Here is a 14,630-nt window from a genome sequence, read left to right on the forward strand (position 1 = left end):
GAGGTCTGCAGTTGACTCCAAAGTTGGTCTTTCTTTTCTTTTTCCGGTAAAGGGTCAGATTTGTTTGCCTCAGTAATTTATTTTCGGGCCATATTTACCGTCTGTCTGTTAAATCCCTTATCCCAATCTTTATTTTCCAACCTGGTTCCTACATATAAAGAAGGGCACTTATTACAAGCACAAATTTGACGGCCCTGATTAATTTAAATTCATGTCGGGTAAGAGTTAAGACCCACTTAAAGGAAAGTGCTCTCTAACAGGATTTTTTTCATATCCTGGCTCGAACCTGAAAATTCTAATTAAAGGTGGAAGAATCTTGTTCATACGACACAACCCTTGTCGATAAAGTTGTTCTAATTCTTCATTTTGAACAATTTTGGTAGTGAAGTGGTTTTTTCTTTTAGAGTTTGTAATTTAGTATTAAATTACTTTTTTGTTAAAAACTTCTTTGTTTTGTATATTGGGAAAGACTTTAAATAAACTTCTTAAATTTTAACATAAGATACAAAACTCTCTAGGAGAAGAAATTTCATTTCATCGAGTGCATCAAAAAAATTACACAGAATTTATTAAACCTAGAGGATAGATTTCAACGGGTAATTCATGTGAGACGTGAAAGAAGGAGCAGCTGAGGAGAAGACTTGTGAGCAGAGTGAGAGTCGTCTCTGTTGGAGTTTGAAAAGAATAGAAAGACTGTTGTGTTCAATTTGGAATTTTAGTTAAGTCGTGGGTTTATATGCAATTAGACCCCTAAAGTTGTTCTACTTCTTCATTTGACTACCTCTTTTTGTATTGAAGTGGGCTTTGTGTTAGAGTTTGCAAAAATTGAGTTTGTAATTTAGATTTGAATTATTCGTTTTTTGCAAAAAACATTTTTTATTGTATATTAATATTAAATGCATTGGAGTTAAGAAGGAAGCAGTTGCAATCAGGGGCGAAGCTAGGTGGAGTCGAGGAGGTTCATCTGAACCCCTTCGCCGAAAAATCACATTGTATATGTAAGGTCAAATTTGAGTTTGACAAATATATATTTTATAATGAACCCCTTTGACACAATTGAGAAGTTTGGTTCGGTGGTTCATAATTTCACGAACGTCACATGTTCAAGCCTCGCTAGCTGCCCTGGCTGTAGTGGTTCACCTATTTTTAGCTTTGTATACTTTTAGCTATACTTTGATCGAGAAAAGACCCAAAATGATCCTTTATATTTGGACTTCCACTTGAAATACTCCCTATATTTGAGCTGCAGCACTAATAAAGTAATAAAACTTCCATCTTTTAAATAACGGAGCATGTCCTAACTAACTTAGAAAACTAATTTCTACAAGCTCTTTGGGGTTAGTCCTAACTACCTGTACTCTATCTTCAAAATGAAATTTCTGTTAGAATTATATTGAGTAGTTAATCTTATTATCACATCATCATTTGTTGAGCACTTTTGTTATTTTATTTTTTTGATGAATATTGAATATGTATTATAATATTAGTAATTCAATCGTTACACCTTTTTCAAGAACCTTGACGATTTTCAAAGTAATATATGACTGAAAGGCTTATTTGGAAGAAAAATAAAGTTTAAAATAAAGTAAAACACGCAAAGTGATAGGGAAACAAACACAAAAAATTTAAGAAGCGTTCGATGTAGTAGGGTAAAAGTAGGAAAAAAAATGTTAAATGGGGCATGACAAGGTAAGTTTAGCTTTAGCGAGTTTTCTTCATGTGTTTAATTCTTCATATTTTGAACCCCCTTAATGAAAATCCTGTCTCTGCCACTGATTGCAGTCGTATGGAGTATATACCATACATGACAGGCAGGAAATAGAAAATTGTTCCACAGTCAAGTGTACATACATGTTTTCTCATTGCATACATACAGATTACGGAGAGAATGGAAATGTTAGAGGCTCTAAAAAGGCAAGAACATGTCAATATTGGATTCAACAGAATTGTACTTAAGTTTTTTTGGTAGCTGTTGGTTTTCCGAGGTCTAGATGGATCACTGCAACCTCCTGGATGGTCGTAGTTGACCTCTAGATACTCTTTAGTTTGTATCTCATTTGTTAGTAGTGATAATATTTCACAATTTATTACCAAAAAAGAAAATATTAAATAATTTTTATCGGATTAGCAATTCTTGTTCATGTCTGCTGACCTTCATTTGTCAGGAGGTTTACACACATTAGTTTGCCTCATTCCAGATATAAGTTACAAATAATTTTAAGACTAACAAAGTTTTCTTATAACTACTACAAAATTACTATGGGTACCAAATTAGAAATATTTATTATTCCTTCATATAATTAAATGATAGTGAAACTTTGCCTTGTATTTTAGAATATTGAATTTAACTACTTAAATATTCATACCTACCTGTAAGATATTTTATAACAATAATCAAAGTTTTGTATTGCAACAAATGGCTAACATCTTATTAACTTGAAAGAACATTTCCCAAGTTATATAATAAGACATGTGATATTGACTTTTTGTATACAGAGCTATAAACCATAAACGCCTGCTAATGACTAGTTATATTACTAGTTTCTATGTACGTGCCTCGTACGTAAATCTACAATCAATTACTCCCCTGCGAGTCATTACCAGGTATGTCCTCTTTAGTATCTACACCAAAGTCCCTTATTCTTCATCTTCGCGTAATCTGCTAAAGAGACAAAAATACAATAATAAAACGTACATAACCAATAATAAGAATTTACAGTTAAAATATGTTGGATCCAAATCAAAGACAACTCCTATTGCATCTCGAGTCCACCATTTAAAATACTGAAAACTAATTTGGAATAAATTTTATGCCAACAAATAATCATATAGTGACACATACTAATTGAATCAATTAAATAAATACATATGTTGTCATTTTTAAATGGTAATCAACAAATGAAGTTCACTGATCGCGTAGAAGATTAGCTGAAACATTATTCGTAATATCAGTTTTGCTCTCAAGTGGATCATAAAACGCTTCCACAACTTTAGCCTATTTTCTCCACTTTTTCAAATAGAAATACGAACATATCGTCGTGTAATGGACTCGTTTATCTTAAAATAAAAATTGAGGCTTCAAGAATAAAACATTGATTAGCTTAATTTTCTACTAATTAGAAGAGTAAAGAATAGGAACGACCAAAATTAATGGCATTTTAGGTATTTCGTTGTAAGCACTTGGAAGCATCTAGACTACTCAACAACATTCTCTCTTGGTCCTCTTCCTCGCAGGCCACAGCTCTTCCATGGTTTTGCCGATGGATGCTTCAGAGTGACAAACCTGGGGGATGGAATTAAAAGAGACTTTTGAGTTATTCATTTAAGATTTAGGACTCAAGTTTTAAAAATTGAGTAAAAGGAACTCTATCTTAATGAGGATAAGTTCATTTAAAAGCTGAGTTTTTATTACCCCTAGATTTTTTTAATTTACACAAAGACCCAAATATAAAAGCATTTTTAGCCAAAAAGAAAAAAAATATACGCTTTTTTCTTCTCCACCTCTTCGCAACCTGCACATTCTTTTTCTTCTTCTTCCTATCCTCAACCCCATGTCATTCTTTTTCTTCTTCCTATCTTCCTCTCCTTCTTCTTCTTCTTCTTCTTCTTCTCCTTCTTCAATCTCAGTTATCACACAAAATTCAATCCCACCTTCTCCTTTTGCATTTGAATTAGTGGAGAAAATTTTAAAATAAATTAGAAGTAGATTTATCTTTATTGCTTGGTTCTTGAACTTTATTGTCAATTTAGTGTGGATATTACTTCAAAAAAGATATTGTGTCCATTCTAGTGATTTAAGATAAGTAGAACTCATCTATGTTTTTTCAGCTGTGTAGTTTAAATTAAGGTATTTAAACAACTGCAAAGTTGTTTACACAAAGAACCTGCACATGTCGGTTTTATGTATAAACAACTTAGTAGTTTTTAAACAATTTTAGGTTGTTTAAACGATCTTGTAGTTGTTTTAATAGCAATATAGTTGTTTACACAAAGAACCTACAGGCTCCATGTATATATAAACAATCACAATGTTGTTTAAGCAACTTCTTGGATGAATAAATTATTATATTTTCCAACATTATAAACTTGAATCATACATATTTTGTATATGCAGACACATCTATTGCCATTTGAAATTTTTAGGAGATTTTTTTTGAGTTTTTGGAGAAAAATACCTCCCCGCACACCAGGAGGAAGGAGGACAAAGAGAACATATAACTTTAATAGGGAACAACCGTCCAACTACTAGTTAACATTATATTTATTGAATTAATGATAATTAAAATCAACCGAATTGTACTAGTAGATTAAAATCTAGTTAATGCGTATTTATTAATTTATTAATAATTGAACATCAATTTAGTAACGTAATGAAGAATTAACTGTAAGTTAACGTAAACAGCCACATGTTGTTTAAATAATCTAGAGTTGTTTAATGTAAACAACTTGTGATTGTTTAAACGACTCACTCGTTGTTTAAACAATTAGTATTTGTATTAAACAATAATAAATTGTTTACGATATATGATCGGTTATTTATTAAACAAAAACATGTTGTTTAGTTAATTATTCATAGAATCACCCAATTAATTTTCACATTATCACTAGATCAATAGGTTATTGTTAAAAATTATTAGTGAAATCGCTCGATTGTTGTTTAATTACAATCAAATCATCAATTTAAGGTTTAGCTATCCGTATAAATGACTTGTTCGATGTTAAATTGTTATAGAGTCAGTGAGTTAACATTTGATTATTCATAGAGTCACATAATTAATGTAATTATCATTATAATTGTTAAATTATCAGTAGAATCACTCGACAACAACAACAATATACCCAATGCATCCCATAAAATGAGGTCCGGGAGGGTAGGATGTACACATATCTTACCCCTACCTAGAGAGACTATTTTTGACAAATCCTAAACCTTGAACCCCTAGTAGAATCACTCAACTAATGTTCAATTTCTGATCAAGGCAATAAGTTAAGGTTAACCTATATTTAGAATGACTCGTTGGATGATCAATTGTATTCCAGTTAGTAAGTTAATGTTTGATTATTCATAGAATTACCCAATTGATGTAATTATCACTATATCAATAAGTTATTGTTAAATTATTAATAGAATCATTCAACCAATGTTTAATTTTAATCAATTCAATACGTTAAGGTGGACCTATTGATAAGTCGTGAATTTTAGGACTTTTTACATCCACTACTTATGCTTTTTGAGTAGTCTTTTCAAGTGTTTGTTCGTGTTTTCATAGTGTTTTAGTGTGTTTTTAGATTTTGTGAGTCGAGGACAAAAGAGGGACAAAATGGAACAAAATGAGCAAAAGAGCAAAAAGTTGTGGCACCGCAAGTTGGACTTGCGGCTGCATCTTTTGCCCAGAAAAATGACAGTGAGCAGAACAAAGTATATCAACTTGCGGTGCGAATGCGGCACCAACTTAAGAGATGCGGCCTCATTTTCCAGGCATGAACATCCAGTGAGCCAAGCAAAATGCGCTAATATGCGAAGCAAATGCGGTACCGCAAACTCGATTTGCGGCCGCATTTTCAGGAGGATCAGGAAGGAATGCTGATTGCTGAGTGACTTGTGATCGCAAACTCATGTTGCGACCGCAAACTTTGGCCGCAAGTCATCAATTTGTTCCAAGATTTGACTTTTGGTCCTCCCTCTATAAATACTTTTACCTAGTGCTCTTTGCACATTATTGAATATTCTCCACTTTTACTTTCTAGTTGACTTTTAGCATTGAGAGAGCTTTGAATACTATTTATTGTGGAAGCTTTTAAGAAGATTCTTCATCTTTTTGTCTTCTTCTCGATTAACACTATTGTAAGCTTTATGAATATTCTCTTTGTTACTAATTTCTATTTAATGAATATGAGTAGCTAAACCATTTAGCTAAGGTTGTGGGACCAAACGTGTTAGTTATGTGAATGAGTTTTGTATTCACTCTCCATTTATGTGTAAAGATGTTTTTCTATTTACTCTTCAACCTTCAATATCATTTAATGGTGTGCCTAGTTACTTTTCCTTTGCTTGAGAAAGAAAGGGAAAGTTAGGAAAAGAGTAAATAGTAAGAATTTGAGGCTTATAAACCTCATCTAATAACTTGAACTAGAGATAGGAAAGTTACTTGAAATAAAATGGGTGTTTATATTTTCCACATTCTAAAGCTTGAGAAAGCTTAATAATGATATTTATCAATTGGGTTGAAAAACTTTTGATAGACTCGAGTAACCCACATTTAATTATATCGACACATATAAAGGAGATGGATTGATACCCATTTGCATTACTTTCCATTGGAACCGCAACCTTAGTCCCTTTACTAATAGTTTACATTTTATAACAACAACTCTTAGTCATTAATGAACAAACTTCAAACCAATTACTATTATTTTCCCCTCTCCCTTGAAATATAGACTAATAGTCGAGCGTTACACTTAGCAAGTATATTTCTTTATTGTATTCTCTGTGGGATTCGACCCCAACCTTGTTGGGTTCTATATTTGATAACGACCGCTTACTCGTAATATTAAAGGTGTAATTTGGGCGTATCACCTATATATAGAATGACTCGTTCGAATCAATTGTTATCGAGTCAATAAATTAATGTCGAGTATTGATAGAACCACCTAATTGATGTTCAATTATCTCTATATCAATAAACTTATTGTAAAATTATCAATAGGATCACTCATTTGGTGTTCAATTTTAATCAAATCAATAAGTTGAGATTAACCTATCTGTAGAATTACTTGTTTGGTACTATCGAGTCAATAAGTTAATGTTCATTTATTCATAATATATATATCACTCAATTGATGTTCAATTATCACAAGATCAATAAGCTGTTATTTGGAATCACCATTGATGTAATTTTAATTAAATCAATAACTTAAAATTTAACTATCCGTCGAATGACTATTTCGATGTTAAATTGTTATTAAGTCATAAGTTAATAGTAAATTATACATAAATTTACTTAATTGAATGTTGGTTTAATATAATTGAACATCAATGGAGTGACTTAATGAAGAATTAAAGGTTAGTGAACGTAAACAACACATGGTTGCTTGAACAACTTCTTGTTGTTTATCGTAAACAATCAGTGTATGTTTAAAAACTACTGATGTTTACTATAATTTACAAAAAGTGGGCTCTTATGTAAACAACAAGCGATTGTCTGAAAAACTTCTTGTTGTTTATCGTTAACAATTGGTATTTATTTAAATAATTAATAATTATTTCCTACTTATAATTTACAATGATGTGATTCTTATGCAAACAACCAGTGATTGCTTGACTATTTCTTGTTGTTTATTGTAAACAAATACGATTTGTGTAAACAACCACATTTTTTAAAAATAATTTGTGATTGTGCAAGCACAATTTTCAAGTCTAAATGACCACAACTCTCATATCTAAACACCTACAGGTAGATGCACATGGCCATGAATTAGACTGCTCTCTTTGTAAATGTATCCTAGGATTAAAACCTAAACATGCTATGGTTATATGTGTAAACAACCACAAATTAACTAAATAACTTGTGGTTGATTAACCTGAGCTTGCAAAGCGTCCATGTGTAAATATACATAGTTTTTTTAAACAAATCGTGGTTGTTGCATACACAAAATCTGAATATGCACCTGCTGCATACGGAAACAATCATATTTTTCTAAAGGCTTAAGTCATCGACGGACCCTCAAGCTTGTCCGTAAAATTCATTTAGACCCTCCCACTGCGACTCCTACCAGTTGAACCCTCCAAAATCACTTTTACTGTGCCACTTGAACACAAAATTAATATGCAGTCAAACATAAACAGTGAGTGCAATTTACACACCAGAACAACCAATAAAACGGAGAAATGTGTATTTTGACTTACAAAAATAAAAATTACAAAACATAAATAAATTTGGTCTCTTTCTACAGCAAACACCCCCCCCCCCCCCCCGTCCTCTTCTGTTTCACAGTTCACTTTCCCCGTCGAGCAGCTTCACCGGAGCAACCATTAAACAATCACGATTCTCACCCCTCTCCCTCTTTTCTCCGTTAACACTGAAACTCTCGAAATTTCTGAAGAGACGCTCTGCCGTGTTGATGCTTCTCCAGCGTTGCGCCGGTGAAAGCATTAAATAAAAACAAAATCACATGTTTGAAGTTGTCCATTTTAGATCTTCTAACAAGTCCATTTCGTTGATTTCTCAGTTCTAATCCATTGTTCTTCTTGTTATATTCTATTTTTAAGGCAAAAGAGAGACCAGATCTGGTTGTGGGTGTGCTCTTCTCGTTGCGGAGATGGTGGTAGCAATGGTGGTCTCGCTATAATTTTTCGCTGGAATCTTGATCCTCTACATTTTAATGAAAATTATTGTATCATATGCTTAATAAATATAACCCAAAAATAAAAAAAAATAAAGGAATAGAAGCTGGGGGGAGGGGCGACGGTGGCGGCAATGGAGATTGGTGGTGGGTGGGACAACAGAGAAGATGACCTTACCTTTTAATATTTATTTTCTTTTTTGATTATTTATTTATAGTCACATATTTCCAACCTAAAAAGAAAAAAGAAAATTATATTTTGAAATAGTTTCACGCACTTAGAGTAAGTGTAATTCACGCACTGTGCCACGTCAACAAATTGTGTCCAAGTGGCACGGTAAAAGTGGTCTTGGAGGGTTCAAGTGGTAAGAGTCTCAGTTGGAGGGTCTAAATGGATTTCACGGACAAGTTTGAGGGTCCGTTGATGACTTAAGCCTTTTCTAAACAATTTAAGGTTGCTTATACACGAATCTGAACTGGCAAAAGTTACATGTATAAACAACGACAAGTTTTTTAAACAACCAATCGTTGTTTATATACAGAGCTTGAATTTGTACAGGTTGCAACTTGCACCTGTAAACAACCGCATACTCTATTAAATAATTTGAGGTTGTTTTTACACGGTTATGAACTTGCAAATGTTTCATGTGTAAATAACCGCATGAGTTTAACAATTCATGATTAATTGTTTATACATTGACCTGATCTTACAAAGATTTCATGTGTAAACAACCACAAGAATTTTAAGAAACATGTGGTTTACATATAAAATTTCCATCAGTTCAATGTATTACTAGCCATAAATTTTAAAAACTATGCATATATACTATTCCGAAAATATAAACAACCATGAATTTCTCAGAACTCATGACTGTTTGTACATAGAACTTGAACACATATTCTATGTGTAAACAACAACGGTTTTCTTAAACAAATTGTGGTTGTTTATACATGGAACATGTGTTAGTTCGTGTTCTTTTTATAAATAGCTACAAGGTCTTAATATAACAACAATTTTGATCTCAATCACATCCAAATAATCTAAAATTTTGTATTCAACCTCTACATATAATTTTCAACAATTTCAAACAATACCCACTTCAAAACAACACAAAAATCAAATTTGAAAATCAGATGCACTTAAAACGCAATCTTCTTTTTAACAATCCCTAAATACTGTCATTCAAAAACAATAAAAAATTTCAAATCTGAAGAAGAAAAAAGAAGAAGAATAGAAGAAGAGGAGGAAGAGGACGAGGAGAAAAGATAAGAAAAGATTGTAAAGAAGATGAAAGTGGTTGGATGAGTTTTTTGAATTTTTTTACTTTTAATTATTTACCCTTAATTTTTAATAATTCTAATCTAACCCCCATTTAAACTTAATCAACCTTGTGAAATAAAAGAAAATGAAATCTCTTATCCTTCATACCACTCTCAAATGTCCCCTTTATCTCATTTTCCCGACAAACCCAAGTATGATCTATGTTCGCCATCCCTTATCGGCTTTTTTTTCTCTCCATATCCGTGGCTTAAATTTTTCTCTTCTTTTTTCTCCATGAGATATCAAAAATTTCTATTTCATAATTTACTAATACTTTCCATTTCAAAAAAAAAAAAAAAATCTTTAATGTAAATGACCTAATAAATTTCAGCTATGGCAAGAAAACAGATTAGAAAGAGAAGCTAAGGATTAGAATTCAGAGAAAGCAGTTGGGTTTATTCATGAAAAACAAAAAGTCTGTTAACCAAAAGGAACTCCAAGGGTTTGATTGTGAACGATACAGAAATCGGAGAGAAGAGGAAAGAGTTGTAACTGTTAGATACGAAAATGCCCATAAAAGGACCCAACTGCTTTCTCTGTATTCTAATCCTTAGCTTCTCTTGACTTTGTCCCTTTTCTCTGGTTGCTTCCTCATTTTGCTTCGAATTCAATCATGTTCTAGTGAATTCATAAAATTAAGATTCCATAAATTGCTTCTTAAACTGTATTCATTTCCTGATCATAAAAGATATCGCCTTTTTTATCAGAATCTAGGGTTTGCTTTAGTAGAAGAAAAAAGAACGATGAATTTGGTGTAACTGATAAAGTTGCAGCCATGTGACCAGGAGGTTACGGGTTCGAGCCGTGGAAACAGCCTCTTGCAGAAATGCAAGGTAAGTCTGCGTACAATAGACCCTTATAGTCCGACTTTTCTCCGAACCCCACGCATAGCGGGAGCTTACTGCACCAAACTTTAAAAAAATAAAAAAAATAAATAAGGTATGGGAAATCAAAGCTCTGAAGCAAAAGCTCAAACATAAAGAGGCTTATACATATCTAGTGGAAATTACATGGCTGATTCTTGAGAGAATTGCTAAACTGGAGAGTTGAACTTCTCGCTTAATTCTGGTAATTATCACACTTATTACTCTTGTATTATAGGTATGTATATTATGTTGACACCCCTTGTCACAAGCTGATGGTTTAGCGCAATGGTTAAGGGGTTGCAAAACTTTCCTAAAATTGTGTATTTAAACCTGGGTAGCAACATATTTATATTTTTTGACACCCCTTAATATATATCCTGGCTCCACCACTGTTTTCAACAACTTTGATTCACCTTTGAGCTTCTATTTATCATACGTCTTACAAAGAAAATGACATATTAATTTTCACTTTTTCATTCATTGTTTTTAATTTTGATAGCTCCCCTGCAATAAAATAGTTGCAACTGTTCTAAAAGGTATTGTCATCAAAACAAATTCCTAAAAGGAAATTGATAGGAAGAGACCAATACTTTTATTCTTTAAACAATGTTCGCTCTTTCTATTCTCAAAGGTAAACAACTTTTAGTAGTATTATTTTTCTTTCTTCATAAGAATTTAGTTTTATTCTTATCTGTTTCTATCAACAAAAATCCATTGAAACCTTATTTTTCCTCTAATATTTACAAGTATGTGTGTGTGTGTGTTTTTATGTGTGTCTATACATGCCCAATTCCTTGTATTTATGACTGTAGCAAATGAGATCTGCTTTTAGATCCGGTGTGTCATGCCACAATCTTGACACAATTTTTTCTCAACTGGAAATGTAGGAAGAATAACAACAGTAACTACAAGATTTTGGAATGTGATATTCATTTTTTTTCCTTTGGTTTATATGGAAGGAGCAGAGGGGACGGAACATTCGATAGTGCTTAGAATGGTATCCTTAGCTCTGACTGAAGTTAGAACTTGTATGTCCTCTTTGACCTTCAGATTCCTCTCCATGTTGTAGTTAAAATAAACACTTTTAGCATGTCATATTGTTGTTTGTCTACTTTTCAGAATGTTATATTCGTTTATTAAAGGTGATTGAAGGTATATCAATTAACAGGTTATAAGCCCCTTTTTCTTCTAGGTCTATGTGAAACTTGACGGCAAACATAAACTTGAGTGGAGGAATAACATGTAGTAATCTTACTTTCATGTGAAGTTCTATTTTTTTTTAATCTTTCCATTTTTAGTGATACAGCGCATGTCTCTTGCTTGGATTTAGGATCTTACTCAAGAATCTTTATTCTGTTAAGAGGATTTTCCATTTCTTATGTGCTCCTTTGTGGTAGCTGCTTCTTTATATTTCTTGGTACTAAAATAGATCTAATTGGGAAATCTGTTCTTGTTTAGGACAATTAGACGAGAGCATGACATCAATGATTGCTGATTTTGACTTTTCATAAAAGGGACTTTCAGATCATAATTCAAAAGAATTCATGAGCATATCTGTAACGACCTTTCCGGTCGTTATGCGAAATGTAGGATCACCCCACCAAATAGAACCTTTTCAAGGGTAGAACGAGTTAATAGAAAACTAATTTGTGTAAGCCTAAGAACTGAAAACTTGACTTGTGTGTGATTGTTGTTCGGTTGTGTTGAGTCCATCAAGGGGTGACGTAGGAGATTAGAACTCCGTTGGGAATTCCGAGGCCATGAGTGGATTCGTAGGGTGTTTTTATGTCTATGTACATGTTTGTTTATTTTTGTGAGGCCTCGAATGAAATGTTGGGTGATAAGGTGAAAAACTGGGCAAAACTTCGAGCTTACTGCCCAATTTGTACCGCTGCGGTGGGGTGTGTGCCGCTACGGCGGCACCGCTATAGCGGTGAACCCCTCGCCGTAAGCGGTCAACCATTGTTCGTCTGTCCGCTGTGGCGGGCAATGACACTCTATGGCGATGTCGTTATAGCGGGATATGGCCCGCCATAGCGGTGGTCGGATTTCTCTTGGTCCGCTATAGCGGGCACTTGGCCACTATAGTGAGACCGCCGCAACGGCGAAATGACCGCTGTAGCGGTCGACGGAAAACAGTAACCCCGTTTTAAATACTTAGTTCTGAATTCTTTATTCACACAACACCAACACAGTTCCCCACAAGCACCTAGGGCGAAATTCCAAGCTAGGGTAAGCATATTCTTGAGAGGTAAGTCTCAAACATTCCCTTCAATCATTACGTTATCTTTTTCATGATTATAATTCTTTTTATGGGTCTTCAATGGTGAAATTAGCAATAGTGACCCTAGAACCTAATAAACCTTCTATACTTGATGAGTTATGATTGTTATCATGTATTTATCATCTAATGGTTTGGGTTAACTCCTCTTAATCATGAATTGAACCTTTAGAGCCATTAACTAAGTGAATTGAGACTTAGGGTTCCATAAAAATAGTAGCTTGACCATGAAAACTGCTTGTAATTGGAATGTTGACGAAATATTGTCATACTTTGACGATTAGTGGATTCTAAGGCCGTTATTAGGTTGTTTTACATCTAGAAGTCATTCACCTATTGGAATGGGAAAAAAGAAGGCTATTCTTGATTTTTTTTTTGTGACTAGAGTATTTGTGACTCATTGAGCATTCTAATTTCTAGACTTTGAGCGTTCCGAGGCTTTAAGGAAGGGAAAAGCTGTAGCGGAGTGATTCGCGTTGTTCCAGCTCTACGTTTGAGGTAGGTTATGGTCTACTTGAGTTAGACTTTGATTAGTTGATTGTATGTGTTGTAAATTCGGTAGGAGAAAGCATGTCTAGTCTTCATACATGATGTGTCTGTGTGATTGAACTTCTATATGCTATTGACTGAGTGACCGTGTGGGTTTTGTGCCACTATTCATTGTGTTGATTCTACAGTTGATGTTGTTATGATGAGAAGTTAATATGATCTTCTATGTGTAGTTGTAATACAAAATGATGATTTGAACATTGATAACAAGAGAGAAAGAAATACTATTATGTATAGATGTATGAAAAGACACAATTGACCGAAATGAGTATGTGACCTAGATTATGGGCTCGTGGTCCGAGGTTCGTTCCGAAAACGAGTGGTACTTGATGTGGACCGCATCTGAGGTTCTTTCCGGAGCAGAGGTTTATGCTCGGGTCCGATGAGTATCCGAAACGAGTGGTACATGGACACCATGGGTCCCCTGCAGGTCATGACTACTGAGCAATGACGTCAGTTAGCATGTGTGTACAACGAGTTTATGGTTATTATTGGTAGACCTTCATGTTGGTTGTTTCCATTTGATCTGATTCGTGGTATCTTTGGGTGACTTGATTGGTGATTATCCTTGGTTGGCTTATTGTCGAATTATTGATTTCGTGTTGTTGGCTGACTTGTTTATTTTATTGATTTTTATGACGTATGCATGATACTAATCTCAGTCGGCCTATGATGCTTATCGGTACATAGTGGTTATACTGATACTACCTTGCTGCATTCTTTTGAGTGCAGATTGTGATCCAAGGACTACTACTCGTCCTCATATCTAGCGTTGAGGTCGTTGCTGACAGATTTAGGGTGAGCTTCTATCTATGTCAGGCTGCCCGAAGATCTTCCTTTTACGATGTCTATTTCCTACTCTAGAAATTGTGGTTTTTTTCGTTTAGACAGATTTCATTCCTTAGACATATTTTAGATTAGAGTCTTTGTACCGTGACTTTCGGATTTAGGGATTTGTAATAGTTAGGACTTCCGCATTTATTTCCTTATTTTGATGGCATGACTTATTTTGATTTTCTTATGCTTGAATGAGTAATAACTGATTGAATTGGTTAATATAAAAACAGACTTGAATGAATAGGTGACTTATGTGTTGGTTCGCCCACTAGGAGTTAGTGTGGGTGCCAGTCATGGCGGGTTGGGTTGTGACAATATCTTGATGGATCTTTTTCCGAATCTCTCAAATGGATTTGATTGTGTTTAAATTTGGGGAAAAAAAGGGCATCCTAATTCATGGTGTAAATGCAACATTGTTGATAAAGTAACTCTG

General features: G+C 33.8%; 1 long non-coding RNA gene across 2 annotated transcripts; it reads left to right on the forward strand.

Moving 5' to 3' along the window:
* The first annotated feature begins 10,751 nt into the window (after nucleotides 1–10,751).
* LOC132630120 (uncharacterized) lies at nucleotides 10,752–14,379 on the forward strand. Of its 2 annotated transcripts, XR_009578481.1 has the most exons (4): nucleotides 10,752–11,161; nucleotides 11,496–11,558; nucleotides 13,232–13,309; nucleotides 14,093–14,379. It is a non-coding gene; the product is annotated as an uncharacterized LOC132630120 (long non-coding RNA). The 2 variants fall into 2 exon arrangements; XR_009578480.1 differs by lacking the exon at nucleotides 10,752–11,161 and having other exon boundaries at nucleotides 11,176–11,558.
* Nucleotides 14,380–14,630: the final 251 nt, after the last annotated feature.

This window comes from Lycium barbarum, chromosome 1 (genome assembly GCF_019175385.1).
Source record: "Lycium barbarum isolate Lr01 chromosome 1, ASM1917538v2, whole genome shotgun sequence".
NCBI lineage: Eukaryota > Viridiplantae > Streptophyta > Magnoliopsida > Solanales > Solanaceae > Lycium > Lycium barbarum.